The 27635-nt window shown below is 35.1% G+C and overlaps 1 long non-coding RNA gene across 1 annotated transcript in view; it reads right to left on the reverse strand.

Moving 5' to 3' along the window:
• LOC136825452 (uncharacterized) overlaps window positions 1-27635 on the reverse strand; it is a 236904-nt gene that overhangs the window by 113894 nt on the left and 95375 nt on the right. The window contains exon 2 of the long non-coding RNA XR_010849345.1: window positions 2893-2931. This is a non-coding gene — a long non-coding RNA (uncharacterized lncRNA). The remainder of the gene's footprint in view (window positions 1-2892; window positions 2932-27635) is intronic.

Raw genomic sequence — 27635 nt, forward strand, 5'->3', positions numbered from 1 at the left:
TTTCCATTGGGAAAGAGAAAACAATAATAAAAATTACAACAATAATACCTCAGTGTCCTCTTTCTACATGAAAAAGGAAAAGTGCAATGATAATGATAAAATGATAATTTCTTCAAGTAAACAACCATTCTCGTTTTGGAAACAGCAAAGAACCAAATTAACCCAAGCCACCGAATGAGTCAAAGGGGTTGTAAGGAGCACCATGACTTATTTTGTGAGTTTTCCCTTTTCGTTTATTTTCTTAACCAATGATCTATTTTCACATGGAAATCAGCACTTATACACTACTTCTATGAGCACGAGTTTGTGCTGGCATAAGGCCAGCTTAATCTAACATTCTGGTCTACAACCCTCCTTATTAAATTAATGAGCTTCTTTGGAACTTTTTCACATGAGAGTGCGAGCTTTTTAATATCTTCGAACTCCTGGAGTAATTCTGATAGCATCACACTCATTTGTAAGGGATATTTTCTCTTCTTTATTTTTCGAGGTATCGGTAAACTTATAGGTATTTTTAACACGTAAAATATTAATCAGTAAGAGATTAGACAGGCAGTATATGTTGACCAAACTGAAAGCAATTTAATCATCATTTTATTTGTTTATTCTTCTAGTTTTTTTTTTTTACTCGAGTGTAAGTTTTTGTTTGTTTTATGCTTCTGTGGGTGGGGGAGAGCTGTAGTATTTGGAATTATGGAAATTATGTAAGTAAAAGCCCTTAGGAAAGTATAAATCATTTAAAAAAGTAATTTGATTAATATCAAAATAAGTCATCAACGATGTGGTAAAATAATAATAATAATAATAATAATAATAATAATAATAATAATAATAATAATAATAATAATAATAATGACATACCAAATGCATACAAACTGAACATTGGTACGAAATGTTAATAAAACATATTGAAACAGAGCAACATATCAGGAAAGAAATATATATATAAATGTAATTTCAGAAATTATGAATTACAAACTTCCAAATAAAAACATCAAGCATTATTATATATATATATATATATATATATATATATATATATATATATATATATATATATATATATATATATATATATATATATGTATATATATATAATATAGGTATATATGTATATATATACATATAAATATAATAAATTTGTGTGGGCGCGCGAGTATACTCGTATATGTATATGCATAGCAACAGGTAGGACAGAAATCATTCCAAACAGCTGTGACATATCGGAGGCAATCTTGAGACACGTGGAAAACAAACAAACACGATGAACACCGAAAGGCATCTATGACAAACTCTGAAAAGCATCCGCGCATATGAGTTCCAAACATGCTTTTAAAGGCTTTTCCCGTGCTAATGTACAGGCTGGCTGAGAGGTTTTGACAGTGATGGAGGCATACAAAGGTGTGCATGGGCGGTGTGAAAGAGAGACTGCATGGCAAGGTGTTTATTTAAGGGGGGCAGGAGGTGGGGCCCTGGGAGTGAATGACACGGAATATTATTAGGAAGAGATTCAGACGCACGGATAGGCAGACAGAGAAAGGGGGTAAACAGACGGTTACAGGGCGATTAGAAAGAAAAAGAAAACCACAGAAAGGCAATCAGGAAAACAGAGAAGAGGGAAGAGGGGGTTGGGGGGAGGAAGGCACACAGACATGATATAATATATAATAGGCTTTACTTTTCGTACCAGAATGCATTCACCAAGAACTGTAAAGCGCTGTTCTTACATGGAGACACGATATTGTTTCATGGTATTAATGCTTGAAACATTTCTATCTGCCTTTCTCTATCCTACTATCAACCAGCTCTTGTATAGATATCCCTTATAAACATTAATAAATGCAGTAATAAATTAATATTTTACCTTTAAGCAAATATGACTCACAAGCGGCAAAAAAAAAAAAATAGCTATACGGATGTAATTTGTTACCATATCGCTACATGTACGAATGTCTTTTGCTTAAATTAGTAATGTAAGTTATTTATGATCTGGAAAGGCAAGCGATGAACCTAAGAAAAAAAAATAATGTTATCAAACACTGCTTTTTAAAACAGAAAAAAGAAAATCTGAAAAGCCGATTAACAAAATTCCAGACTGTTAATGCCATCAAAACAAAGAAAACCTTTTCTGAAAAAATGTATAAAAAAATCACAAACACGCTCATAACCACACAATTTATGAGGGCCACCCTCATGCAATGCATTTCTTAGCAGGAAACTTATGTGCTCTCATTAGCTATCAGACGCAGCTGTGATTGGTGGAGGACCATGTTTACTGCTTACATCTTGATACAGTTGACAAGTGCCACTCATTAACAAGTCCTTAACATTTTAATAACAGTATAACGAGTTCATGTGTTAAGTTCCAGTAAGTGTATATCAGTGTTGACGATTTCGTAAAAAAATTACGGAATTATGCAAATAGTGCAAACTAAGAATAAATGTTTTCACAAATTCTTTCCAGGATTTTTGGTTTCCTTGGAAATATTATAGCTTAATTTTATTGAACTTGCCACAATTTGAAAGACGGATAGTGTATAATACAAAATTCCGTATTGTCACAGAATCACATTCACGAACTACAAGGCCTACTAAAGTATACACAGACGCAAAAACGAACTAATTTAAATTATGGTTAAACTATTTCCTGAGGAATAACTCATGGCAACAATTTCATGATATAAACATTACCAGTAATGGTAATGGTAAATTGATAAATACCGCATCCACTAACCACAGCTGAGTAGAATGGAATCATCCGACAACCAATTATAATGCAGGAACATTTCCGTCAAGGAAATGCACTACAAGAGAGCTCCTTGGGCTTTATGGTGCGCTGTTTGAGGACGTTTCTATATGTATTTTCTTTTTTTACGTGATTTTTTTTCTTACCTTTCGGCAGTTTTCTTATTCCTTCCCTCCGATTGACATCTGTGGAAAAAACAGAAACATTTATTTTTACAAATATTGTATATATATATAATTTATAAATTCATACAACCCAACACATTTCACCAAACTATAAAAACAGCATAAAAACAACTAATATCTCCTACATAAAAAAAACTGTGCACTGTAAAAAACTAGTACGCTTAGAAATATTAACTTGTTTGTAAACAGAGATGACAATAGCAGAAAAACAACAGGAATCATTTCCATCAGCAACAGATCTGGCTCAACCCTACTGTAATGGCGTAGACTTTGGAATTAAATTTATGCATATCAAACTTAACGATAAATTTACCAAAATAAAAGAAGACACATTACAAATATCACATACACTCGCAATAACGAAAGTTCTAATTTCGGTAAGTGACGGATAACTTATAGAGTTGTGAGACCGGTGTATACTATTAAATAAAAAGAATCTCGTAAAGAAGTATTGCACCTCACAAAAATTAAGAGACAACATCAAAGATCCGAGTACGTAGTGCAGATTATCGGGGCCAACAATACTTTGAATATTAACAAATTGCTATCGATCTTAAATATGAAATATGTATCTGGTAGTCAGTCGGTTGCGTAAGGTTAAAGTCGTGGTTAATAAAATATATGTATATAATGTATACACACACACACAGAGTATATATATATATACAGTATACAAGCGTAAGATTTTTCTGAATTATTACTGATATGTAAGAAGAGTAACTAGACATAATGAGCAAAGTTGAACAAGCAATAGGGATATTTATGGAATGAAGTATATGGGAATTAAATTAATTGGATGACTAAGTCTATTTGATATCAATTTCCCTCCTTGAAATAAAATTTTAGTCTTGGTCCATCTCTACGCTCTTATGTTGGCACTGTTTTTAGCCAGACAAGAGAGAGAGAGAGAGAGAGAGAGAGAGAGAGAGAGAGAGAGAGAGAGAGAGAGAGAGAGAAACAAAAAATCTAAAATATGAAACTTAGAAGTTGTAAAGCATAAGGGGCAAGACAACTCGAGGGTCTGCAGAGAGCGGAGGTTGGGTGGATATGGGGTAGGAGGAGGAGGAGGAGGAGGAGGAGGAGGAGGAGAGGAAGGTGACAGAGCATCTTTCTTAGGCATGTGGTGAGGGCCCATCCGATACAGAGTTCACTCTTGGGCGAATTTGCAGGCTCGTTAGCTGGAGACAGCCGTGACACCTGTGATGGCTGACGGACTGACACCAAGGAGGTGATGGGCAAAGTTCTTTAGGGTGCTAGAAATAATTCAAGTGCTTCCCCTCCCCCTTTACTTCTAAAACATTTCTCTCTCTCTCTCTCTCTCTCTCTCTCTCTCTCTCTCTCTCTCTCTCTCTCTCTCTCTCTCTCAAAGGAACTGTAGTTGTGCAGTTAAACAATGTGATGTAAATTACAAAAATAGCAATAATGAGAGAGAGAGAGAGAGAGAGAGAGAGAGAGAGAGAGAGAGAGAGAGAGAGAGAGAGAGAGAGAATGGTTCAGTCTTATGAAAAGTTGTCACTGATATTTGCATCATTAGTGAGTTCACACATTGACCGAAAAACTGTCTGAATTATATAAGAAAAAGTACAAATTTATCCAGTTCAAATTGTGAACGATGCTGCAGTCACAAAGGCCATGACAAATTAGCTACTATATTAGATTAAGTTTGTTAGCTACTATATTAGATTAAGTTTAGCATCAGTTGTCATAAATACCTTTATAACAGAGAGATCAAAAGTATTGAAAGATTTTTTCAAGGTTGAAAATAAAGCCATTAAGCTCAAGGTGAAATGAAGCCTAAGAAATAATATGTATTAAGGAAAACAAGGAATCTGAACTCTCTAAATTGCGAGACAGTTACCATTTACTACTCATGACAAGAAATATTTCTTTCATATATAATTAGAAAAAATGACTAGCCATGCAACAAATCTCGTTATAACTTTACACAGTTTTCTACTAGTCAAAGCTGGAACGAGTGTTGTAGGTTCAGCCATTATTATTAGGATCAGAAGTTACTCCATAAATCAAATGGCCAATTGCCTGACAGCAATCACAGTATTTTCTCTCCTTCCACCTTTGTACCCGACGTTAGTCTTATAATAAAGAATCTGCAACGAGAAAATTGGTCATTAAATTTCCAAGCTTTAATCATAATCATCTTCGATGTGCTACTTAATCTAAAGACACATGAAATATTGCACTTACCAAAACTAAGTACCATTTTACGGAAACTGCCGTACACAGAGATCCATAAATCCGGAAAGTCGGCAGAATCAGCGCATTTTCAAGTTTTATTGGGTTCATAATTTCAGGGAAAAAATAGACCGCATTTCGCCCGATGCTCGGAGGAGCATCTGCTCATTAACGTGCGTTTTTAGCATCGACTCCGAGCTCTGGCAGACTAATACGATTCGTCGTACCTGGCTAAACATCCACAAAGCGATGAATTGAGCCAACACAAGTAGGATGAAAGACAAATAGTTGGTATTTACTGTGGCTTTCCACGGCGCTGCTTCAGTGAACAGTAAATAATAATGTGGTCTATTAGAATGCATCTGTGAATACCGCAGACAGTACGAATAATTAGCGATATTATGCATCTCATAGTATTATACTTATACATATATATGTGTATATATTTATAATGTATATATAAAAGCGTGTGCGTGTGCGAGTATGTATTTGAGTAATTATATGTACACAAATGTTTAGGAATTAGGCATAGCTAAGAATAATTTACAGAGACTATAGTCTTTTTCACACTTATTGTCACCTTGATAAACAGATAACGAGACCTTTGAAAGACAATAAGAACCAAAATAAACCGTTCAAGAATTTCTTTGTTATTACTTAAGAGTGTCAAGTATTTCCCCTTAGGGCTACTTCACTACTTATAAGTGGTACCTATCTAGCTTGTTAAGTACTAGATGACACTGTTCCCACTGTTCTTGAACATTGTCAAACATTCCACCTCAGACTTTCTTTCATAGCAGTAGATGGGAATATTCGCGCTTGTTGTTATATATATAAAGACAGTATTAACTGTCATAAGAAATAAATCAGTCATCCGTTTATAAGATAAAATATTGGGAATATTCGCACTTGTACTGCATATAAAAGATATTATTCTTAATGATCATAAGAAAATAAACAAGTCATCTGTTTACAAGATGAAATATTTAGACCAGCCAGAAACAATAGGATATCAGTGGAAAGTTTCCTCGTTCTCTTTTTCTTCATGAAGTTTTTGGGTTCTTTGTGATTTCCACCTTTCCCTATACAGCCAGGAAACAAGTTTTATTATTATTATTATTATTATTATTATTATTATTATTATTATTATTATTATTATTATTATTATTATTATTATCAACTTCTTGCAATATATTTGTTTCTCCTCCATCTGCATTCTGGACTGACAGGTATAGCAGAGCTCATGCAAATAATAATAATAATAATGAAAAGATTTTTCGTTTTTTCACGGTAATAATTATTTCTAGTTTTTCTTATTTTGCATTTGCAACAACACCACATTATTAATTTAAAAGCGGCAGAAATCGACTTTCAATGTTTGATTTATACATACACAATACCCATATTTATATCGGCGAATACGCATGTTTATAAACACTGAGTGTTTTTCGAATACAGAGGTGTGTTCAACTTTCCAGTTTTCATCAGATCTTTATGGATGAGTTTGCTATCCCCACTCCCTTTTTCTTTACTCCAGCAGCCTCTGATGTGGTAGCGAAAAAAGATGTGGGTCTAGCAATCTTACCACAAAAGGCTTACTGAGAAATCGGAAGACTGTACCCAACTGGTACCATCCCTTCCACACACACACACACACATGTATATATATACATATCTATACACACACACACACACACACACATATATATATATATATATATATATATATATATATATATATATATATATATATATATATATATATATATATAAATGTATACACATGTAGAAGGAGTAGTACCAAAAGGGTACAGCCTATCTCTCTCTCTCTCTTTTATAAGCTTTGTCTCTCGGGAGAATGATCTGCCTATCAATGCTTAAAGTGCAAGTGGAATACTGACACGCACATACACCCACACCCACACCCACACACACACACACACACACACACTCACACACACACTTTATGCCGTATATATATATATATACACTTTATATATATATAATATATATATATATATATATATATATATATATATATATATATATATATATATATATATATATATATATATATATATATATATATACATATATGTGTGTGTGTGTGTGTGTGTGTGTGTATATGTCAGTATTTCACTTCAAGCATCGCTAGACAGATCATTCTCCCGAGAGGCAAACCCTATAAAAAGAGAGAGAGAGAGAGAGAGAGAGAGAGAGAGAGAGAGAGAGAGAGAGAGAGAGAGACACTCGAAGTAGACTGCCAAACGGAAGGAAAAGGAAAAACCTTTTATTGAATGGTAGGCTGAGGTAGGTGGTGACAGTGCGCAAGGGGTCACAACTTGACGTCTAGGGTGGGCCTGAGGGGAAACTAGAGGGGTTTAGTGAAGCTATTTTAAGAAGTCTCTCCCCTCTTTTGTTTGGTTTACGGAGCTATGATACGGTAAGTCTCTCTCCGCGTAGGAAATAGATAGGGAGTTTGCCAGACGCCAGGACGGAGACTTCGTTATGAAAACTTTCGCGGTTATTAAGTTGATTACAGGTTCTGCTGTTTACACATGATTTCTGTACTAAATCTGCAAGCCTCCCACAGCAGAAATATATTAGGATCAACACCTGGGGTTGGGGGAGGGGGAGGGGTTGCCGATGAAAATTGATTTAGTCCGTTTCCAGGAAAAATCAATTGTGACTGTGATGACGTATGTAGAAATTATGTACCTGGTGGTTAGTGGATTTCGAGCGGTAGCAGTCAGGGGGAAAAATGTATGGAGGTAGCAAATTCATCCCCCAGCCCACAAAAAAAAAAGTAGTGAGAATCACAGGGCTAACGGCTACTGGAGCCAATTCCCTTTTAGGGGAAAAATAGAGAGAGGCTCTCTCTCTCTCTCTCTCTCTCTCTCTCTATATATATATATATATATATATATATATATATATATATATATATATATATATATATATATATATATATATATATATATATACATATACATACATACACACACACACACATATATATACATATACAGGGTGTTTCGAAATTAGAGACCCCCACTCTACAGCATAAACTAAATTTGATATGGACAAAAACAAAAGTAATTCAGAACAGGTATTTATTTAAGTTTCTCTCTGAGTATTTAATATTTTGTGTGGCCTCCATCTGCCTGTACCACAGCCTGCATTCTTGAGGGGTATGATTTCAGCAAATCGCAAAAAAGCTGAGACTCAAACTCCATTTCCCTGAGCACTTTGGTCACCTCTCTTCGCAGGTCGTCGAGGCTTGGTATACCATCATAGTTCACTGTGTGCGCTTCAACACGATCCTTTAAGATACTACCAATGTTTTCACACACATTAAGGTCAGAGGAGCTACCTGGAAATTCACTTGACGAGAAGAAATCGATACCACTGTTTTGAAGCAGCTCCTTGAAACATGGTGCCTTATCATGCAAAAATGTGACTTCTTCAACAGATGACACATTTTCAGGATCTTTGAGGAAAGGAAATACTCCACCAGTAAGCACAGTTTCTCTGATGTATTCGCCATTCCATGACTCTCCTTTTTCTTTGATGATCCACATTAACCATTTGGCTGAGAAACAGAAAAATTCCCAAACATTCAGGAAATTTCACAACTTGGCGATAGCACACGTCATCGCTGATATCATCCAATTTTGCAGCCCAAATGATGTCATTTTTATGATTTGGCTTCCTGACTGTGTAAATGAAGAATTCATCTGATGCGGCAACATGGAGAAAGTCAGCTTCATCCCAATCTTTAAGAAATGAACCACAAAACCATGCATGGTCTTCTCTCTGTTGCTGAGTGATGTTGGGCTTGCTGTTAACATGAAATAGATTGATAACAGATTTTTTCAACTCACGATATACAGCACTATAACTTCTCTTCTTTTACCTTTTTGTTTCTAGTTCAAGCGCAAATTTACGTAAAGACTTTCTTGGTCTACCCACTGCCTCAGCCATGATGTCTTTTGACTCCTGAGAAAGGACTTCAGGCCTTCCAAGATTCTCACTCTTTTCGCGGTGACAGTCATGTGGATTTTTGTTCCAGTTTCTTTTAACAAAGGATTCTCTCTTTTAATGTATTTAGCTATCCAGGAACGTGAAATGAAGGCTGCACCAGCATCCCTGGCCTCCCTGAAGGTTATAGCCAGGATTCGGTCAATCCATCTGATTTCCTCCGAGTCGTTAGCCATGGCTGTATCTAACTCTGTCACTCATTCTGAAAATACAAGAAATGTAAAATGAAAAATAGCTTAATAGAAACTTAAAATAATGTACTTGGAGATAGGCTATAGCAGAAAACTTCATAACTTTCCATTTGTTCTGTGGAGGGGGGGGGCCTCTAATTTCGAAACACCCGGTATGTATATATGAAAAATAAGTACAGTACCTTATATGCAAAAACATGCAGTCACATATACACAAAAAATGTTTTGAATTTTTTAACAGAAATGCGATCACAAATTACTTCCATATGCACAGTCATACAGACATATGATACTATTTAATCATGCAGGGCATATCTGTCCTGTTAATTAATTTCTCATCTACGTCCTAGACATAAAAAATCAATGGACAGATCTCGTTATGGGGTATTTGCACCAGTTACTAAATAGGTTGACAGCGTACACAGGAAGGCAGCTCACAGGTAAAAGATTCCTCCTTTCCATACTAGTGTTAGGAAATATGATTTTAGTTTTTACTTTTTTACATTTACACTGGCTGTTTAGGCAACATAATAATAGTCATAAGAGAAACCAAGAAACATAATAGCAAACCGTTCCTTCAGCTGAATAAAAATAAAAAAACAATAATAACCTATTAAGGCTTTGACGTTAAATACTAAAATTGGCATGAATACTGTCACACACAAAATCAAGGTAATCTATCATTATAAAAATGAGATTTAATTTAAGGCCTCAGTCTTAATCAAGGTGGGCATGTTATTCCCGTAAACAGTCTATAATAAGCTACAATTGTTTTGGTTTTGTGGAATAAAATGGCTATTTCGGATAAATGTCAGAAAATTATTTACGCAGATTGAAAACCTTCGTATAAAATAAATCTAGTATCTCCGCTGACGGAGGTCCCAGCTCCATTAAGTATCACCAAATCCAACAGGTGTTATTTCGGCAGAGGGAAGCATGTCGCTTTTGATACGTAACACTTGCCTTCGCCGCAATGTTTGACGCGTGTGTTAATGACTTGTACACACCTGCACAGGTCTTACACATGCGCACGAATTCAGGAACTACTGAATGCCCCCGGCTCTCCAGTAGTCAATTACCGTCGTCTTGGATTTAACGGCAAACTGAATAAGTTAATGTTTTGATACACCCAAAAAACACACCTTTCTGGCAACCTTCATATTATGAATATGGTATAGCAGAACATCTCAATTTGGAAATTTTTATTTCAGAAGTAAAACTCTGCTTTTAATAATCAATACTGTCCTTATCGCAATGAAGAAAACAAAATCAAAGCTAAATTTTCAAGATATATCATGAGAGATCCTGTTAAAATAAATTATTTTCAACCAGCAGACTATTCATTCATGTGCAATGACTTACACTAGAATAAGTATTACGCGGTATCTGTTAATTGGAGTGCAGAAAAAATAATGGCAAAAAACATACACACACACACACACACACACACACATATATATATATATATATATATATAGCTATGGGTATAACTTGTGTGTTTCTATAAACACACACACAAACATATATACATATACACACACATATATATACGTGTGTGTGCCTATTAATCTAGGGCGTGATCACGTATCTTGTTATTACAAAAATGTAGGGTTACAGCAAGCAACTTCATCCCAAAAGACTTGGTGAGAACCGGAGGGCTAGCGCATTCTGAAGCCACAGTCTCTGTATGGAAAAACAAGTTGCAATGTATACATACATATATATATATATATATATATATATATATATATATATATATATATATACATACACACACATATGTATATATGTATATATGTGTGTGTATGTATGTGTGTTTGAGTGTGTGTATGTGTATACGATGTTAATGTTGTCTTTCTTTTGGTAATGCTAAAACTTGCTGTGATGCATCTTGTTCTTTTTTCCCTTCCCATCCCTTCCCCCTCAAATCCAAAACTAAATACAAACTCTGGTTTGTTTATCCAGTAAAGAGGATAATATTAAAAATGGGAAAATATTGATTTTCCAATTATATGCTTTTAGTAATCGTATAAAGAAATGGCTTACTTTATATGTAGTACGTATGTATAGAGAGGGAGAGTAAGAGAGATGGAATCGTTTAAGAAAAAAAGAAACAATCATTGGCTGTGTGTGTGAGTGAGAGTGAGAGTGAGAGAGTAAAATGTAGTGGTAAAATCTACTGTAACAAACATAACAGTTAAAGGAATTTTGGAATTGATTTTTTTTTCTGAACTTACGGAGCTCGACTTTGTTCCCTGCTTTAGTACTATATTCTTGCTAGTTAAAGGAGTTTTGACGACAAAAATCTCAAGTGATCATAAAATATCCCGTGGGTATGCTCAACTCGATTCTCTCCTTAACCTCATTTCTTTCTTTCTCTTTTTACCCAACAATCACCTCGATCTTGATATAAATAAAACAACTGTTGAGGCGCAAAAGATTATAAACATAATAAACCTTGCTTCTCTTAAGGAATATACGACGTCACTCCAAAAATGAGCCAAGTCTCCATATGTTTCTTTTGTTTTCAAAGGGAATAAAAAATAGGAGTGAAAGGTGCTTCGGAGATCATTACTCAAACTTGCTGCTAATTGCCTGTCTGGAATGTGTGACGTGTCAAGCTATCAGGCTGGGCAGCTCCTCTCATCACCTCGTTACTTATGTCACACTCGGGGTTGCACGGACAAAATTCATCATTTCTTCTTGCAAGTACCAACCGATGGGGCACAGAATCCACTTCTCCCCTAGAATTAAAACACAAACATTTCTTTTTAACCCTCAAAACTACAAACTGTTAAAGAAAATCTCAGGGGAGGGAGAAAAACAGAAATTTATGTGGTGGTAAATGAGAAAAGGCGGGGATGCGCATTCCGCTCGTCACTTGAGGGTTGGGTTGTCAGCTTCACTCAACGCGCGCCAAAAGTTGCCCGCGCCAGTTTTGTAGACAAGTGCTCATGAGCGTGTTTTGCCGGGAAGAAATGCCATGTAAACTGTTGCTCAGACACAGCCCGAGTAATGAGGATGAATTCTTCGCATTTAATTTGCAACTTTACTTACGCTAACGTTTTCTTTTCCCTCGAAAGCCTCTTGTAGCAATGCATGTTTAAAGTTTTTTTTTAAGAGGTTCCAAATGACTTTTTATGTATTTTGTTTACTTAAGACCATTACTATTTTTTTCGAATTTTCATCTAAAGCTGCTTGCAGCAATCAGTCATTACGAAAGGTATAATCAAAACAAACCGCAAGTAACAGGTAATTCTCCTCTGCATCTAGACACGGCCTAAAAGGGGCAAATCCCTAGGAGGTGCGGGGCAGCAAAAATCGTTATCTGGTCGACTTACTCAAAGTGACATAAAACCTTTACGGCGTTTTGATCTCCTTCGCCCTGATTAGAAAACCCCTCGGATGGACCTGGGCATTTGGAAGTCGGCGTGTATTTCATAGCCCGCCGATCCCGCCGTTGGTTTTAACCCTTCGACGAATAAGACTGTCATACCCATATTTGTGGGTTATATAGTCAGATAAATGACCTCCATTTGTGTGCTGTCGGAGGTGAACCAAGGTGTTGGATTGATATACACGAAGGTTTTGTAGGGCATTAAACTCTATTTATGGCAGCAAATGACATTTCTTCTGTCATGCTCAATGGATAATTCAAAAGTTTATAGCTAGTCACTATCGCTTAGAACGAGAACCTCTAAGCAGCTGAGAATTATAGACGACGGTGTTTAGATCATGCTAACCCTCAGCAGAGGACTAAGTCGTTGTTCATAAACCAGTTACAAAGAATCTTCCTCTCACGGCCCATCGCAGTTGTGACGTTCTTGGCGTGGCGATGTCACGTGCAGCCAGCGTAATGAAATGACTGATTTTAGTCCTTAACCGTAAGGCCTATAAGGTCTACAACGCCAAGAAAATGATAATAAAGTATGCCGTCTGGAGGTAGTTGTTACAGATGACAATGGTTTGTGTCTCTTTATATATCACTGTTGCTATCTCTACTACCAGCCTAAATACCCACGCAGCTGCCACGATTGTCGACTGAACGATGACGGCGAATAAAGGAAACGCTGTTCTTGAATAAATACTGGAATTTAGAAGAAAAGACGCCATGAAGAATGAGAGAGGCTCTTAAAGTTGATGCTAAGGGGAATAGATGCGAGTGAGAAAAGATGAAAGAGAAAGCCACATTTAACAAGAATGCATCGTTATATATATATATATATATATATATATATATATATATATATATATATATATATATATATATATATATATATATATATATATATATATATATATATATATATATATATATATATATATATATATATATATATATATATGTTTGTGTGTTTTATATATATATATATGTATGTATGTATATATGTATAATAACCATACACACTTCTATATATACATATATATGATTTTTTCTCTAAGAGGGCGAGATTCCACACGGTGTTACCTTCAACAAATGCGCATATCGGAATGAGGTTATTAGCCCTTAGCCCTGGCCCATGGATGTTCAAGTGTCTACAACAGTATATGCTAATGGCATCAGGTATTCCTTGAAGGTTGCCCATCGAGTACATATGTTCCTCAGCGTTATTTAATGACTCGGATCATGAAAATATACCAGTTAAAACAAAAACAAAAAAACATGAATAATTATATTTACATTTTGGGGAGAGAATATTTTTCCTGTCTAAATGTTGCAGGCATTAGGAAGCACATTTAAAGAGCAGTTGTGCGAAAGGTCGAAAACAAGTAACAGCGTGTTATGTAACTTACATGTCATTTATGTTTATGTTCATGTATGAGATCCCAGCATGAGTAACCTGTATATTAATATCTAATGCTACATAAAAAGATACTTCGTGTAGTTAATTCCTGGACAATGTACATTTGACGCTTTTGTAGTTTTGTATCAGGTTCAGGTATGTATTAATCAGCCACGCAGCTTGGTTTTGCAAAGCAATTAGTAGTAAGGACAAGGACAACGGACCTATCAACTTCATTCCTTGTGTAAATGCCATGTTTTGAAGCTGCAGGAACCTCCTCTGCTTGGAAGATGTGGAATGCTGAAAATCTGGTCACTACTAGATCGACAATACATGACGTACTACAGGCAGAATTAAGAATATTTCCTTTTATATTTACTAATACACCAGCATATATATATATATATATATATATATATATATATATATATATATATATATATATATATATATATATATATATATATATATATATTATATATACATTATATATATGTATATGTTTATATATATATATATATATATATATATATATATATATATATATATATATATATATATATATATATATATATATATAATTTAATTTGTGCGTGTTTGTGTGCTGTATGCATAACAGATATGTTCATAAAGAAAACTTGTGTTGAATAATGATCCTGAAAACGGAGAAAGTCTTTATTATTCTTCCTGGTATGCTGTTTGTACATAAATGAAACTACATGAACCACGGACTCCATCATATCAGTCTTCTGCTAATCTCAGATATACTTACAATATGAAAATAAATTTTTATTACCTTTTTAATCGTTATTAGACAGAAAGCCAACGTCAGAATTTAATTTTTTTATAAGTTTTTAAGATAACTGGAGTAATTCTACGAATACAGTTCTTATCAGAAATTACTTAAATAACCGCATATCAACAGTGAAAAATTCAGATAAATAAATAAATATATATATATATATATATATATATATATATATATATATATATATATATATATATATATATATATATATATATATATATATATATATATATTACATATATATGTATATATATACACACAAGTTTCATACAAGCATATCACACATCACGATGATTATGCAAAAAGTGTACTGCATAAATATCTTTGTACTCGGGCACCATATACGATATTCATCATTCTATATTAACATACATTTACAAGGCATGAATTTATTTGAACGAAAAAGTAATTCTTATATATATTCTTGCTTGAAATTTAACTTGATTTTTAGTATATATTAAGTCCAAAATTAGTGTGGTACACAGGAAAAATCATAATAAGATTGTTGTTGGTTTCACGTCTATACTCCACTCATCGCGTTGTAACATTATCTACTTTCAGAATTATATGGAATATTTTAATTTGTGTAATACAGTGCATTTTTAGTTTAATTCGTTCTAGGGTTATCTCTCTTTCATTATTATTTCCGGAAAATGTACCTCAAAAAACTTCCTACGGGTACGAAAACTCATTTACTTAATGCTACAATGAGAAAAATTAGCTGTTATATTTACTGTCAGGTGCCGCTTGGGATCAATAATACGATAATAAGGAAAAGATGACGAAACACTAATACAACCACCAATGGAGTGTTGCGTGAATGCCTTTGACAATAAGACGCAGCTATCAGTCATCTCATGGCCTTACTTTCTTTGGGTTTTGAGTCCCCTTTGCAAAAAGAGAAGTCGAATAAAATTTCAAGAAATATAGTAAGAATGAGAAGGATGATGGATTTTTTACTTTGTTCTCAAGCAAGAGAGTCTTAATCCAGACTGGCTTTGTCACTTGCTCCGAAACAGTGTGGTCGTCACATTGTTATGGGATGTATTAGCATTATATGGAATTATAAATGTCATATGAACCCAAATTCTTTATTAGAAAGAACAAATGAATAATCGCTGGCCTCAAATTAGTAATACCCTTGTGACAGCTCCCCATGACTTGAAAAATTGGCATAAGTTAACTATCAGGCGAAATTGAGCTAGTTCGACTTCATTAACTTATGTTACACATCTGTAAGATCTGACTGGCTCTTGGAATAGCTCTGCGTACTGAAGATAATCCATGTAGTTGTTGAGATTCTGTATAAAACCCTCACGTAAAGGTATGGCTTAGTGCATTAATCCTAGCTCTATTTCCTATTGAAAATATTTACTTATGTGTAAGACTAAGTGTTTATATAAGTTGGGCTCTCTTGATGATCTGATGGATATTGAAGGTATGTAATTTTTTCAAACTCGCATCAAAATTTCCATCGCTCTCTTGCAAATATTACTGACCTATATGCTTAGCCATAATAGGATAGTTAAACATTGAAAAAGCTTCAGTGACTGGTATAAGTCTTTATATAAGCAATTTCCTTTTGAAATTACATGATTAAAGAAATTAATAACATATCGAAAACCTTTACAAATAGGAATACCTCAGATAAGTGCGTTACGCATTACAAACAACGTCATTGTTCACAGACATACTGAGTAACTTATTATGATAGTTTAATCACAGTATACTGACTATAAACTATTTCTAGCAGGAAAATACAAATTAAACTTTTGCTTTTGTGGGCAATTCGAGTATCATTATGGATACATCTTGGTGGATAACAATGCATCATTTTGCACAAAGCGAAGGCGATGAGATGAAATCACGATTCCACAATGAAACTGCTGCATTATATGAAACTCGTTAGTACAATTTAATGCTTATAATTGCGGTCAATAAATAAATCAATGAACTGAAAAGTATGCCATCCAAACCCAGCAGGAAGTTCATTAACCTAGCACAAGCATTCGATTGAAATAATCAGTTCCTCTAATACCCTGCGTGTCTATTTTAGGATGCATTAAAATTCTAGGAGGATCATCCTATAATACTTAAGTATTATCCTCAATTGCCCACCTGTATATCCCACCAAGTAGTTACTGTTTATTTAAGATTTTTTTTGCTCTAATGCCAGACATTCTGACCATTAAACCTAGCGTAAGCTAGTCTCTGTACTTAGTGACATTACCTAAGGCCTCAACTTTTCATTGCAGTTTATTTATGTAGCTTTTACGTTAGCACCATTGGTCAGAATACGAATTCGTAATTATTCTTTATAAGGCCTGTTAAACTTAACCTGACCTTCCCAAAGGTGGAAAATATATATGAAGAATTACCCACGAACCAGGCGGATATGCCACAAGTCTTTGAAGTGATATGTGATTGGTAATTAGTAAAAGGTAAGATATTTTACCATTTCGTTTGGCACTATTATAATTGAAGAGAGATCCTTATCCAGTTTTTGACCATTTTGTGAGCACGGGACCTTAAAAGTGCATGTATTTCGGGATCATCCCGGTCAAATCAATTAACCAGGTGGTACCTTCTAGTCATTATTTCATAAAGATTTAATGAACAACTTTGATTAAAACTGTAGGAAGATATAACAATAATACAAAGTGCATTAACAAACTTATACAGAAGGGGATATTTGTTCCGCACGGTTGGAGGCAATGATAATGATGATGGTGGTGGTGTTTGTAAAAAAATTTAATGATAATAATAAAAGAAACCGTAATGTGCACTTTTAACAAAGAGGGTAATGTCGATGAAGTAACAAGCCACACTTAGTTGTCTGAGTATTGGGCAGTAGATGTCATATACAGAACAGTGCTGTTAAAGTTGAAAACAGAATAATAAAGGGCACTTCAAAATGCTTACTGAAGCAGAATCTCCTGAAAAAGGATAGGTTTTAAGATTCCCTTCCTACGTGTGAAATACATCGTCAATCTTTTGCAAAGCTAATTGAAAAGTAAAGCAGTATTCAATATTTTTGGCAAGAAATTGTATTTTAGCAGTTGAAACAGAATAGAGATATCTTTTAATGTCATAGTAATAACATATGAATTGTAAGTAGACGAACGACAATATATAAGAAGCTGAAATTGGAATCTTTTATTACAGTTATGGGATGAAGGTTTCCTTAAATTGTAGGGTTATCATTAAATCATTCACCTGCCATCTTGCAAGGAGTGTATACAAAACGATAACTATTTTCCACGTATATACCCAGTGATATATTCATTGATACAACCTTCATTACAGCATAAATGTCAACAATTATTTTACAAATATTGTATAACAAGGAGCCACAAAGGACTAATGAATTTCAGTCTAATATCTCACAAACAATTGATTATTATGGATTCATGTCAAATATAAATCAGTCAATCGTTACTGATGAACAGCTGAGGTGTCGCCACTAATTCTTGAATGAGTTCGTAATACTGGCCTTTAAATACATATGTGTGATGATAATGTCGCATATGGCCAAGCAAACGAGGGTTTGATGTTCCACTTCCGTTTGGTAATCTTCGTTACATTTATTGTTCTTTGCTTTTGTTCTCAATGTTGAATAATGCTTCGAAAAGAAAAGTCAGGTAGAGGAAGAGGAGGAGAAGAAGAAGAAGAAGAAGAAGAAGAAGAAGAAGAAGAAGAAGAAGAAGAAAATGTCTTGGAATCGTTTATTGTGGCAATAATCGGCCTAAACAGCCTAGCCAACGCGACTGTTTCGCGTCATCACCTTTGCACCGAGAGCCAATTTTTGGCCAAACTCCAAGTGGAAATATGTTTAGAGAGTCAACAGCCCACGAGGGAATACAGAGTCAATTCCTCCATAAGACAGAAGCAATTGCTCAATAAGATACTTCTGGGGGCGAATACATGTACACTTCCTCGATAAAATGAATGTCGGAAATTTAAATTCGTACATTATTGGCTGGTTTGTCAGCATTTTAGGATGTATGAAACTGACGAAAGGGTAGTATAAAGGGAAGAAGCAAGGCTATTTATCATGCCTAAAGAAATCTGAAAATGCCTTTTTTATTGAGATTATAGCTTTTCTGTGTTTTGTTGGTACCTGCGCTTTTCTCTCAAGAGTTTAAGACGTAATCAAAAAGGACTTGGATATTGTTCCTATGTGTGGATACTAGACGTGTCCTTGCTCTCATAAATAATCCCATTAATATGAAATCTTCATCATCACTGCATCCAACGCCCCGTGACGCCAATCACGTCTTTCCTATGCTTTCTTTCCTAGAAATCTCCATGCAGCTCCAGCCTTCCTTATAATAGTTCTTATCAAAGTAGGCCTAAGTTTTCCAACTTTTCTGGTGCAAACAGGCCAAGCTGACACTATCACATACCACCTCCCTGGCGAGGAGCGAAGATGTTTAAACCATCTCCATCTCCCTTTCATCATTTTCTGATCTACTTATGGAACCTTCTTAAGTCACATTATGGTATTATTTCTTTCTTTATCCTACAATCTGACTTTAAATATCTATCTTACGAACTCTATTCTAAATCCGAATTTTTTTTTTAGATATACATTCATATATATATCTATATATACATATATATATATATATATATATATATATATATATATATATATATATATATATATATATATATATATTAGTACACTTAAAATTGAAAATCAGTTATAGATGCATTCCTAGGAGAGACATGGTACATTAAATTCTACCTACAAACAGGGTATTGAAATACAATAGATGTTTCCAAGATGTAAAAGAAAAAAATGAGTTTCATGGTTTATGCAAATGTGTATGCATGCACGACGCAGATACGCACCTACACACATGCATACACAAATACATAAATAAAATAGCACTTCGTAATCTAAATAAACTGTTTTGCAGAATATACAATAATGAAATAAAGCCTACTGACAGGGAATTGGAAGACCTAGCTAAGGTACCATATTAAGGTGATCTGACTGAATGTGGCAACTATACAGGCTTTACACTTACGTCGATTGTAATGAGAACATTCAATACGCTTTTCAACAGGACGGAGAAAACAATTGGAAAAACACTCAGAGACAGAAAAGTTGCTTTAGAAAAGGCAAGAGTTATACAAATCATAAACAGGTATTTGTATTAAGACACACTGTGCAGCAGTATATGGGGTTTAAAAACCCTTTACATGGTTTTTCTTGACAGTGAGGACACTGAAAGCGTCTACAAACCAAAGTTGCGTCACTATGGCATTCCTGTTCAATATGTAAACCTAGTTAAAATTATTGGCAAATATAATGTTAATGGGGTCTTGTTAAGTGAAATGGTAGTGTGCTACAAGGGAATACTATTTCACCCTAATTGTTTGTCTTTCTCACAGATTTCATAATGAAAGAATTGGTCTGATATGAAAAGGTTAAGATCTGAGTAACCATAGAAACTTGACAGATTCAGAATACGTAAACGATGCTGCTTCAATCCGCAAAACACCACATGATTTTCAAAGCTTTCTTAACAGAACGCATCAAGTGTAAAACGAAACGACTTAAGAGGTCGATTTTCAAAAATCTAGGAACAATGATACCCAGTGCAGGGTCTCTTGAGTTGGAAATTTGTGAAAGACATAAAAAGACAAATAAAAAAATCGACAGGCTAAATAAGACTTGGAAATCAGGTAGATTGAAAATGAATATGAAATAAGATTATGCGTAAGTCTAGTATGATTTGCATTGTTAGATAGACACAAACCATGGTATGACAATGATGCCATATGTAAAAGGTCATTCAATCTGATAATAAAAATTTAAGAATATTAGGAATTAGATGTCAGGATAAAGTCAGAAATGAAACCTTAAGAAAAATTAAGGAAGTTCCTTATGTAGATCGGATATATAATGATGGAAGGGAAATAGAGATGGCTTGCACGTGTCTTTCACACCAGAAGGTTTGGATGACCCATGAGAAGAGAGGCTGACGATGAGTGGAGATTTGTGGAAGATAAAGCAGAGGAGAAACACTAGTAGCGGAATTTTACCTAGGCCTTTGCATAAAGCGGCATTGGAGACGATGTGTGTGTGTGTGTATATATATATATATATATATATATATATATATATATATATATATATATATATATATATATATATATATATATAATTCGGTTGCTGGAATGCTTAGCTAAACAACTAAGATAGCAATGTTCGATTCCTGACTATGTTGTACATGGTCCGTTACAACAGACTGGTCCTCTGTTGACCTAGGTACTGAATTAGGTACTGTTACTTAATCGACTGTGTGGGTCACACCAAGGATTAAACAAATGCGGAACTAGATACCACATACCAAAAGACTTAGTGGGGACCGGAATGCTAACACCTCTTGAAGCCTCCTTGTAATAGAAAAAGGTGTATCAGGAAAATAAATGTACATCAATAAAGCTCCTTGTAATCTAGCTGTTACGTTACATTACTCACTGGTGAGAAAGCCAGAATTCTAATCCCCAGCGTACGCAAAACGATATTAGTGCGTCCTGTAAAAGCAAACCCTATCCCCCTCTAGTATATATATATATATATATATATATATATATATATATATATATATATATATATATATATATATATATATATATAAATATATATAATGTGTGTATGTATATATATACACATACAAATGTATGTATATGTATATATAAACATATACACACATACGTGTGTGTATGTGTATGGGTGGGTGGGTGGGTTGGTGTTTATTTATAAATGTTGGTGAAGCAAAAAAGGCAGCTTGATGTGAGCAGAACATTGTTATGAAACTTGAGGTGTCTTTAGAAGCCTAGCTTTGGTGGTATGACGGGATTGTTGAACCAACTTTCCTCTGTGGAAACAAAATATGGGTAATGAATGAGAATAAAAGAAAGAGGATGGAATATGTAAAAATGAAATGTTTTCTCGTTTACGCAGTCATTTTTTCACTCAAAATGTTTCCTAAATGTTAACTGAGTTTTACTTCTGCTATCACGATTCATATACTGCTTGTTTTATCTCTCCGCTTTGGTATTCCATTCCGTGGCATAATTTTGTATTCCTTTAGTGAATGCTGAATGACCTACCTAATCTACTAAGTTGTCAGATAGTTGAAATCACTGGGTTGCTATTGAGGCTTTCTATCATCGTAATAACTTTAGGGTATTTTCTGATAACTGGTCATATAAAAGTGTCAAATAGTACTCTGAGCCATTACTGAAAAATAAAACATTAGAGTAAAATTAGTAACTGCTTAAATCACAATGATCACTTCAATATGGTCAGATCGATACAGATACAAATACTAACCGTGACAACATATAGTATCATAAAACTGTATCGTTATGTTGGAATCGCTTAACTATTCCGCACAAATGAGTGCATGTATTTTGATGGTAACAATGGCATCCTAACCTCTAGATTTCACCACACGTCTCGGTACACTTATCATTACAAGCCCTCAGTGCCAGTTAGGAATAAATGATGCTTTCCCTCTAGGGTGGGATTCGAATCCCTCTTTGTGGCAGTGTGGGTTACGGCAACCCCAATCTAACTAGCGTGCGTGAGGGTTTTTTAAATTATTTCCCACTCTGTTTCAAGATACGCATCTCCAAAAAGCTGCAGGAAGTTATGAGAAGTTAAGAGGCCATTATGGCTATCAAAAATGCTGTATATCTTGTAAAAGTGACCAGTCGAATATATATATATATATATATATATATATATATATATATATATATATATATATATATATATATATATATATATATATATATATATATATATATATATATATATATATATATATATATATATATACTGTATATAATTATATACACGCACAAACACACACGATATATATATATATATATATATATATATATATATATATATATATATATATATATATATATATATATATATATATATATATATATATATATATATATATATATATATATATATATATATATATATATATATATATATATATATATATATATATATATATATATATATATATAACCACATCAAACGCCAGAGGCATTACAAGCAGCCCTTTCCTTTTCCTCCGAACATTGAATAATATTCGACGTTTTGGGAGAAAAAGCCTTCGTTGCCGTCGTCATTGTCAGCAGTGTTCGTCGTTTGCTGTCCTTCTACGAATCGACAGCGCTTTTGCTTACCCTTTCTATCCCGGTTCGACTTCCCCTCCCCCCTCCACACGATGCCTTTCTCCCTCTCTTTCTCTGTGCGTCGACCAATCTACTCAAAATTCCCTTCCCCACACCCCCTTCCTAGACGAGCATTCCCTTTACAGGAGGGGAAGGGGGGAGGGGAAGGCGCTGTTCTCCTGCAGCCACTTCCCCTCCTTCCTCCCCCTGACCGACCGACCGACCGCCTGGCCAAACCATTTACAATCACGAAAATCATTCTCTAAATTCGGCGTTGGTCTCTGGCGACTACCAAACAGATTTTGACATTCCAATCTGATTTCCGATTCGCTCTATTCCATTTGAAAATTCAGCAGTTTGCAAATCCGGCCGCGCAGATGCACATTACAGGCGGGGTCTGGCCTGAGGGGGAAGGGGGCCATGTCAACCCCAACAGGATATTTTGGCCGGAATTGGCGCGCAATGCCTCTGGCTTTTAGAGAATGCTTTTGGTGGCGAAGCTGAAGCGCTTCGACGCCGCCGCCAGTTATAGGAATTTGATGCGGCCGCCCTGCGGCTTCTGCCCGCCGCTGCTGATGTATATTATAAATGGATCGGTTTGATTAAGCTTTGGCCGCTGTATATGCATATATATTACGATATCGGTCGCAACGAGCATATTGGCCGGCCTGTTCTTTATGCCGTAATGTCATTTCAAATCAGAGCGACAATGGGGCTCTATCGTCGAAAACAAATTATACTTTCATTTAACGACCGCCCCAAAAAATATCGTTTTCATAAATCGTGTATGAGGCATACATCATTCATGCAACCTGCCACATAGTTCTGATTTTTTCCGCCCCATTAACAAGGCTGTCGAATGAATACGACCAAAGAAGCAGGAAAACCTATTCGGCTTTCATACATCAGGAGGGTCTTTCATTTAAAAAAAAATCCATTGAAGGGCTCGTGGGTTAAATCTGATATCCAAATTTTGATTGGAACACGTAAATTAAAGCTTACAAATAATACTTGAATTCCCTTCACCCCCTCCCCACCACCCCCTCACCTCACCACACACAGCCCACGTTCATAGATAAATATTTTGTGGTTTGCTTCGCTCATGCTTCGAAAAGGAATTCCAGCAACGGAGTTCTATTCACTCATTTTGTTTTTGGCCAGGATGCCAGTTGCAGAAATGGCATCATCCGGGATCTTCGAAAAGCACACTATCTAGATATGAAATTTCTGAATTGTTCTATTCCATAAACGACAATGGCAGAAGAATATAACAAAAAGAAAAACGAGTCATGGAAGACCGGTTCAACGAGGCCATAAAAAAATAGCGAATTCAATGTGCCCTAATAACAACGTAGGTCAACGAGCAAGCCCCTAACACCGCGGGCCCCTCCCCCCCCCGCCCTCCCGCCTCAAAAGAAAATGGAAAATGAATTAGATCCCTTTATCTAATTACTTTTACTTTTTTAACCATCTCATTCAAGCGTCCCGTTTTCATATGTTTTGAATATGAATCTTCCGGAATATCGGCCAGAACAGATATTATTTTTCCTACTAAATCATATTGGATAAATTATGAGACTCAGTAGCAAGTTGGTCTTCAAGCTTTTTCCTTGTCATGATTCATTCATGAAACTAAATCCATCTCAGATAATTTAATTTTAGATGGAATGAAACCTTTATGCTTTTGTTTCAATGAAATATAGTCTAATTTCTTCCAGTTAAAAAAAAAGAACTAGGCACATACACATGAATGCATTAATTTTGGTTCTATGGATCATACATATGCATGCCTAAGTGATTTCTCTTCCTATTTCAACATAAGTTCTTACATATACATATATATACACATATATATACATATATATATATATATATATATATATATATATATATATATATATATATATATATATATATATATATATATATATATATCCGTGAGTATATGTACAGTTTAGTGTACATCCAAGTGAGACGCCAAAAAGCTTAAATAATATTGATCTTCATTTTACCTGCAACTATTTTTCGTAAAACGTATAATTACAAAACACTTGTACTAACTCACGACCACTGTTCATTGTTCCCGGTATCTCTAGTCAGAAAATCAAAACGCTGATAAAACAAGAGAGAGAGAGAGAGAGAGAGAGAGAGAGAGAGAGAGAGAGAGAGGGAGAGAGAGAGGGAGAGAGAGAGGGGGGGGAGAGATTGGGTTTTATAAATTGTACATGATAACCGACTGTTTTTACTATTTCGCATACATCTAAGGGTTCACTTTTAGAGGCCTGTACGCAAAACACTAAAACGTCCTATAAGGGTTAAATTAAATAGTCTAAGGAAACCTGATGCAGACTTACAAGGCATATGGCAAGTTCTTCGTCAAACTCCCATTGAAAAATGGAATATAGAAAATTCTGTCAGTTTGCACATTAATAACGAAATCTGAGATTGCTGCTATTTATGAAGGTGGCATTGTATGAGCAGGGCTGTTGCTTGAGTGAAGCCCTGGAAAAACGAAAAGAAAAGAAAAGCTGCACGTTGTTCTCTCTCTCTCTCTCTCTCTCTCTCTCTCTCTCTCTCTCTCTCTCTCTCTCTCTCTCTCTCTCTCTATTGTAGGGCATGCATTTGCCGGGAAATAATCACAAGTTAATTGATTGACAAATATCTCTTGATAATTAGACGGGTTTAATTTTGTTTCCTTCTGTGTGAGTTCGAAAGGTTACTGTAAATTCAATCCTAAAAATTTGACGTCGTAACTTACAATATCATCGCAGGGGCATCTTTGCCCAGAGATAGGTAGATAGATCGAAAGATAGACTGGAACTGGAATATAAAATTTAGGACAATGGCCAAGTGCTGGGACCTATGAGGTCATTCAGCGCTGAAAGGGAAATTGAGAGTAAAAGAGGTTTTAAAGGTGTTACAGGAGGAAAACTTCGCAGTTGCACTATGAAAATTGTTAGGAGGGCGGCAAGTAAGATGTAAGAAAGATAATATGAACGGAGGCATAGTGTAAGGAGGAAGGGTTCCAGCTAGGGGCCGAAGGGACGCTGGAAAGAACCTTAAGTAATGTCTACAGTTCACCGCGTGAGGAGCACTGATGGCACTACCCTGCTACGGGGAAGAGATAGATTGATATGAAATCATACTCTTATTACAAAAACATTGGTCAACGGCGCTAAAAAGACTACTTCTAAACTTGCTCTGAAACATAAGCAAACAGTTAACAGATAATCATGCAGATCATATGCACAAATTGACAAGCTCATTAAAAGCATAGATTCACGCCATTATCAAGTGCCAAAGTGGGCGTTTACTTTCCGATTACCTCCCTCTTTTTGGCTATGATTATCACTGTAAGTCTTGAGTCCAGATGGGAAATAAAATAGGGAGCCGTTTCTTTCCGTAAGCTGTCAGGGTACGTCTTATTGTTTGTGTTTAAAATGCAACAGGGATAATGTTCCCAGCGACCCTGAAAATAGTTCCGTTTTAATTTAAATGTTTAATTTTGTAAAAAAAAAAAAAAAGATAAAAAATTAAAATACCTAAATTAGAATTTAATGCGACAGCCTACAGTCCTGAGACCCTTGTAATCATAATTGTTTCACAAAGGCTTGTTAGCCATATTGCGGGAAGAAAAATACACACATCATCTGCATTTTCACTTTATTTACAGTAATCAGTCAGGTGATCTTTCAGGAAGGACTCTTAAGACATATTACTGCAAGAAAACTAGCCACAGCCACCATTTTATTACCTTAACTATATAAGTTAAGTATACCTTAGTTTAACCAGACCACTGAGCTGATTAACAGCTCTCCTAGGGCTGGCCGGAAGGGTTAGACTTATTTCACGTGGCTAAGAACCAACTGGTTACCTAGCAACGGGACCTACAGCTTACTGTGGAATCCGAACCACATTATACCGAGAAATGAATTTCTATCACCAGAAATAAACTCCTCCGATTCTTCATTGGCCGGCCGGAGAATCGAACGCGGGCCTAGCAGAGTGCTAGCCGAGTACGATATCGACCCGTCCAGTGAGGAACTACCTTAACTATATAATTGATTATGTTTTAAGTCTTGGATAAAAATTAGCTTTCTTTCTTTGCTACTGGAGAAATAATATACTCCGCAGAGAACTTTCATGCTTTTTATTTTTTTCCCCTAATCTGTGTTGACTTAGCAATCTTTCTTTTCATCAGTCACATGTGAATTTTTTCACATAAAAAAAATTCTTAATAAAAAATATGGTTAAAGTTGTGGAGTTAACTTATGAAAACTTAGATCGCAGTAATAATAACTGTATGACTGACTGAGTTGCAGAAAAGTAAGTCTTGATAAGAGAGTGCAGTGGAAGGCTCTGAAAGGAAATTCTTATAGCTCTTCAGCAGTTTAGGAAACAAAAATAAAATACAGCGAGAAAATAAACACTTCAAAAGAAAAATTCAATTGAAAGGACAAGAATCGA

The sequence above is a fragment of the Macrobrachium rosenbergii genome, chromosome 37 (assembly GCF_040412425.1).
Source record: "Macrobrachium rosenbergii isolate ZJJX-2024 chromosome 37, ASM4041242v1, whole genome shotgun sequence".
NCBI lineage: Eukaryota > Metazoa > Arthropoda > Malacostraca > Decapoda > Palaemonidae > Macrobrachium > Macrobrachium rosenbergii.